This window comes from Lithobates pipiens, unplaced genomic scaffold (genome assembly GCF_037356315.1).
Source record: "Lithobates pipiens isolate NorthernLeopardFrog02 unplaced genomic scaffold, aLitPip1_a1.2 Scaffold_17, whole genome shotgun sequence".
Lineage (NCBI taxonomy): Eukaryota > Metazoa > Chordata > Amphibia > Anura > Ranidae > Lithobates > Lithobates pipiens.
The window spans coordinates 17,743,558-17,750,448 of record NW_027507755.1 but is presented as its reverse complement, the minus strand read 5'-3'; positions in this window follow the sequence as shown (position 1 = coordinate 17,750,448).

Below are 6,891 nucleotides of genomic sequence, written 5' to 3'. Positions count from 1 at the left end.
GTATACTGCAGGTTTTATCATTTATCATGTGCAACTATGTTTATTATGCAATTCATTTTATTTATTACTATGTGATTTACCAACCATGTTTTACCTTATTCTCTATCATACCTATTGACTGAATATACATGTTATCTACTGCACTATAGACCTATAGACATGTGCATTTGTTTTCTTCCAAATCCATTTTTGTCCGAATGTCGTGTATTTTCGTTATCGTTTTAACAAACGATAACGAACGTGCAGAATCTGAAAACCGAAAGATCCAACATAAACAAATGCTTTATTTTCATTTTCGTTGCGACAACAGTTCGATATAGATAGGAGATTCGACATGACGCTGACAATAGCGATCTGTGTCCATCGAACCTGTGGTCGAATGTGCCTAACCTTAGCTCTATTAGTCCAAGATTATTCTACATAGAGAGAAAAGATTTGACGTAGAGAGAAAAGATTCGACATTATAGAGACAATAGCAAAAAAGGTTAAATGTGCCTAACCTAACTCTATTAGTCCAAGATTATTCGACATAGAGAGAGAAAAGATTAGACATGAAGATTCGATGAAGCGAGTGGACATTTGTGGTCAAATGCTCCGCTCATAGGCTATAGAAGAATTTTAATGTTGGTTGACTAGTAATAATAATTAATAAATATAATTATCACTAGTGTCATACAACATTAGAATTCTACTATAGCTTGTAGGCGGAACATTTTACCGGAAATGTACGATTGCAGCGTCGCACAGTTTAGCTGCTCCGTCGAATCTTCTTAGAACTTTCGACAGACACCATGAGCCTTCAATGACAGATTCAACCTTAATTATTTCGGATTTTCAACCGAAACTAAATAAATAAAAACGAATTTCGGGTGTAACTAAATAAAAAAAAAATTCGGAAGGAAAACGAAATTCCGAAACAAAATATTTCAGTGTGCACATGTCTATTGTACTATGCTTACCGTATATACTCGAGTATAGGCCGACCCGAATATAAGCCGAGGCCCCCAATTTACCCCCAAAAAAACTGGCAAACTTATTGACTCGTGTATAAGCCGAGGGTGAGACATGCCTGTCCATCCCTGTGTGTGTGTCCGTCCATCCCTGTGTGTCCGTCCATCCCTGTGTGTCCGTCCATCCCTGTGTGTCCGTCCATCCATCCCTGTGTGTGTGTGTGTCCATCCATCCATCCATCCCTGTGTGTGTGTGTCTCCATCCATCCATCCATCCATCCCTGTGTGTGTGTGTCTCCATCCATCCATCCATCCATCCCTGTGTGTGTGTGTCTCCATCCATCCATCCCTGTGTGTGTGTGTCTCCATCCATCCATCCATCCCTGTGTGTGTGTGTATCCATCCATCCCTGTGTGTGTGTGTGTGTGTGTGTGTGTGTGTGTGTGTGTGTGTGTGTGTGTGTGTGTGTGTGTGTGTGTGTGTGTGTGTGTGTGTGTGTGTGTGTGTGTGTCCAGCCTACCTGTGTCCCGAGCCTTTGTCCCGAGCCTCCGTCCCGTGCCTTGCCTCCTTGCCTCCGTCCCGTGCCGTGCCTTGCCTCCGTCCCGTGTCGTGCCTTGCCTTGCCTCCGTCCCGTCCCGTCCCGTGCCGTGCCTTGCCTTGCCTCCGTCCCGTGCCCTCTTCGGCGGCCATTGTAAAATTCAAAAGCTGCGCCGCCGCCTTCGCCTGTGATAGGCGGAACACTGAATTTCCCAGCAGCCTGTGTTCCGCCTATCACGGACATCGTATCATCCTCGTCCGTAGTACGAGGATGATACGATGTCCGTGATAGGCGGAACACAGGCTGCTGGGAAATTCAGTGTTCCGCCTATCACAGGCGAAGGCGGAGCCGGAGGCGCGGCTTTTGAATTATAGAATGGCCGCTGTCTGTCTGCTCGACACGCTGATCGAGCGGGCAGACAGCGATGACTCGAGTATAAGCCGAGGGGGGCACTTTCAGCCTCAAAAAAGAGGCTGAAAATCTCGGCTTATACTCGAGTATATACGGTAATTGTGTTATTAATAAATATTCCATTTACCTTATTGATTGATTTCATTCTACCCTAATGTTGTGTTTCATATAAAGTCCCATTACCCTCTTTTTTTCCCATTTCCACTTCCTTTTCAAAAAATTAGGGATGGAGACCTGTGTACTGTAGTAGTCATTGCCTCATAAAAAGTCCCAACAAATTTCTTTTTTATTTACTGCATTGAAGAATGTTGCCTAAAGCACGTGTTAGGAACATGTGAGACTTTTTGATTGATTAGCTTATTAATACTTTGCTACAGTTCTAACCACCAGCTACTACTTAAAGGGGTTGTAAAGGTTTGTGTTTTTCACCTTAATGCATTCTATGTGGCAGTGACCGGCCCCCTAGCCCCCCCCCCTCCCCCCCCATTTTACTTACCTGAGCCCCTTCATTCAGTCAGCGGGGACACGCTGCCTCTCTCTTCACAGGCTCCTGGCTCTTGATTGGATAGATTGATAGCAGCGCAGCCATTGGCTCCCACTGCTGTCAATCAAATCCAATGACGCAGGCGCTGGGGGGCGGGGCTGAGTTCTGCATTCGGCCTCTATGGATGCTGAATGCTGGACCTGGGTGCGCGCCCGCAGGGTAACCCCCTCAGGAGAGCGCTTCTCCCAGGGGGTTATCTGTTGTTGGGACCCCAGAAGAGTAGGTTCAGGGGCCACACTGTGTAAAACAAGCTGCACAGTGGGAGTAAGTATGATATGTTTGATATTTTAAAAAACATTTAAAATTACCCTGACAATCACTTTAACTTCACAGTAAAAGTACGGCCCTTCTGATCCCTATCCTTCATGTGGTACGGGGCTCATGGGGAGGTTTAGAGGTGTCAAAAACATGTACAGGTCTCATGTACAAAAAAGGGAGCCACTGCCCCCCCCCCCCCCCCATAACTGGCCAAGCCAAGGAAAACGGCAAGGAAAATTCCAAGCTCACTTACCAACCAATTGAACCCGTCTAACAGTATGCGTTAAAAAAAAGGGGCAAATGTGTGCAACCTAAACCCCTGTTTTTAACGCATACTGTTAGACGGGTTAATTTGGTTGTCCGCGGGCTGGTTGGTAAGTGAGCTTGAAATTTTGCTAGGATTTTTCTTAGTTTTTTTTTTTACATATGTTGCCTTCCAATGCTACGTGCAGCAATGGCCAGTTTTAGGTGGGGGCAGTGGCTCCCTTTTTTGGATTATTGCTATATTAGTCAGGCAACACACTGACACCTTTGTAGCCCTAGTGCTATGTGCTGCACCTTTAAGAAGGGGTGGGCTCCCTTCAGTCCATTTACCCTCCATCTATTCATCAGAGTGCATGTGTTTCCACTGTGGAGTCTATAGGACTACAGATGCCAGGGCGCCTTGGCAGGGCCTGCAGCTTTCACATGTATTTGCAAATGTGTGCAGATGAACCACTTCCGGACCGCCACACGCCAACGTCCCTTCCTTGGGGGCGGATATCGTTGTTATGGCAGCAGCTAGCTGCCATAACCCCAGTACCCTCATTTTCGGACGGCGGTCCGGTACAAGATAAAAGTGGTCTCTGCGGCAGATTCGCCGCAAGATCACTTTTATTGGCGGCGGGAGAGGGCCCCCCCTCCTGCCGCAATCCGGTGCCCTCCGCCTCTTACCAGAGCCATTGGCAGCGGCGGAGGCGATCCGATCCTTCTCAGTGCTGGGCATGGAGATGATTGGGGGGAAGATGGCCCCCACCCATCTCCATGACACTGCAGGGCGGAAGCAACATCATAACGTCACTTCTGCCCAGAGCTCTTAAAGGGCCATTTTATTATTATAATTTTTTTTTAAATGACAACATTTTTATTTTTATTTTATTTTTATTGCATTTTAGTGTAAATATGAGATCTGAGGTCTTTTTGACCCCAGATCTTATATTTAAGAGGTCCTGTCATGCTTTTTTTCTATTACAGGGGATGTTTACATTCCTTGTAATAGGAATAAAAGTGACACATTTATTTTTATTTTTTTTAAATAAAAGGTAAAATAAATAAGAAAAATGTTTTTAAACGTGCCCGGTCCCGCTGACCTCGCGTGCAGAAATGAGCGCATAGATGAGTAGTGCATGCATATGAAAACAGTGTTCAAACCACACATGTGAGGTATCGCCGCGATTGGTAGAGCGAGAGCGATATTTCTAGCCCTAGACTTCCTCTGTAACACAAAACACGCAACCTGTAGAATTTTTTAAATGTCGCCTATGAAGATTTTTAAAGGTAAAAGTTTGTCGCCATTCCATGAGCGGGCGCAATTATGAAGCGTGACATGTTGGGTATCAATTTACTCGGTGTAACATTATCTTTCACGATATAAAAAAATTGGTCTAACTTTACTGTTGTTGTCTTATTTTTTTATTCAAAAAAGTGTATTTTTTAAAAAAAAAGTTTGTTTGTAAGACCACTGCACAAATACGGTGTGACAAAAAGTATTGCAACAACCGTGATTTTATTCTCTAGGGTGTTAGAAAAATTTTTTATGTTTGGAGGTTCTAAGTAATTTTCTATTAAAAAAAACTGTTTTTAACTTGTAAACACCACATCTAAAAAAGAGGCCCAGTCTTAAAGTGGTTAAACCCCTGTTTTTAATGCATACTGTTAGACAGGTTAGTTTGGTTGTCCGCAGGCTGGTTGGTAAGTGAGCTTGGAGTTTTCCTTGGATATTTCCTTGGCTTTCTTCTAACAGGTCTCATGGAGACTTGCGGTGGCGAGGTGTTAAAAACATGCTGTTGAGACACGTTTTTAGCACTCCCAACTGCCCCCTATTATGCCCTGTACACAGGGTCGGACTTTCCGATGGAAAATGTGCAATCAGATTGTGTTGTCAGAAAATCTGATCGAGTGTTGGCTCCATTGGACTTTTTCCGCCGGAATTTCCGACACACAAAGTTTGAGAGCTGGCTTTAAAATTTTCCGACAACAAAATCTGATCGTTTAAATTCCGATCATGTGTAGACAATTCCGACGGACAAAGTGACACGCATGCTCAGAATAAATTACAAGATGAAAGCTATTGGCTACTGCCCTCTTTATAGTTCTGACGTACGTGTTGTACGTCACCTCGTTCTGAACGATCGGATTTTCCAACAACTTTGTGCGACCGTGTATATGCAAGACAAAATCCATCGGAAAAAATCAGATGGATTTTGACGTCAGAATGACTGATCGTGTGTACAGGGCATTACATTGCAGCGGCAGTGGATAGAGATGTTCATGATGCTTCACTTTGAATACATGGCAAAGATTATCCTACATGCCACACTTGTCACCAGCACCAAATGCAAACCATTTAGGCAAATGAGGACGCGTCACAAACGCAACACAACCATGAGCAATGCACGTGATTGTGGTGCATTTGTGCAGCAATTATGGGGTTAAAACAGCCAGTGAATAGGCGTCACATTGTGGATCATTTTTCAGAAGGGTAGTGCTTTAACCTCCCTGGTGGAATCCTGAGTGTGGCTCGGGGTTTAATTTCAGTCCCATTAGCGGTAACCCCCGATCCACACTCGGGATTGCATTGCAGAATCTTGTTGCAGATTACTTACCTTGTCCCAGGCAGGATCCTGCAATGTCCCCCCGCTGTGCCTGCAGGATTTGTCCTCCACCCAATTCTCTGTGTGCCGGGCTCCTTTCCCTGCGAGTGTCGCAACGCATTGGGGGGTGGAGCCCAGCGCCAAATTCAAAAAGTACACAAAAAACATAACACATACAGTACACTGTAATCTTACAGATTACATAAAACTGTATCATATAATTTCACATCCCTTTTGTCCAATGCCCTGCGTGCATTGGACAAAAATTATATTTACTGTATTTTCTGCCTGGAAACTTGAGATTGTCCATGGCAACCAAAAGTGTCCCTTTACGTCAAAAGTGGTTTTAGACCACCTAGAAACCAGCGATAGTGAATTAGAACATTGGCAAAATTGAGCGATAGTGTGGAAATTCATTTTGTTATTATTATATATATTTTTTATAATTATTATTTATAGTTATTTATTATATTATAATTTATGATTTCATGTTTCAAACTTTATCATACCCGGGATGTCTGCTAGACTCTTGTTTGGACAGATTTAAGGGTGTTATTGCTAAGAATTACAGGCCTACAATATAAAATGCCAAATTTCTATGTAAAACCGCTTTGAGACACAAAGATCTGTGTATGTACCGCTTTGAGATGCAAAAATCTGACATAATCATACCGCCAGGGAGGTTAAACACAGGTCTAATCCTAGACTGATTTCAGTCATATCCCCCTTTCCCTTCTTTCCTTCAGACATATTGGGTTCCTGCAGTCCCTCCTGGGAAGTTTTATCCTTCAGACCCTTCACTATTTGTGATGCCTATTTCTGGACGCATTCTATCTTATCAATATAAAATTGTATACAGTATTCTAAATAGGACACGAGGTCCTATCAGGCAGCACTTACCCCTTTCAAAACAAATAAAGTGTAATGTCTAATATTCACCATATCATTCAAATATTAAACATAATACATAATAGTAAACATAATACAAATATGATATTAAAAATAAATAATTCTGTGCACAGAAAAAAGAAATGCATTCAACACTGTGTGCCATGCTATATCCTTCTGCTTTGTAAAGAATTTTGTAGTGCTCCACAATGGTGAGTGTGCCTGTAGTCAAATGCAGTTAGCCTTCCCGCCTGTAGGTGGCTCCATGCAATTACTGCAAAGGAAAAGTCTCATAAGGGAATTGATCCCTTAGTGATTTCCTACTGTACCCTGAGAGAGGAAAGTAGCCTGATTGAGCACTAAACTCTCAAAAGACTTTGGCAGCCATCTTGGGTGAGGGAATCTTTTAAATAAGGCCCCCCCCCCCCCCACGTATTGGTCCGCTTCTGA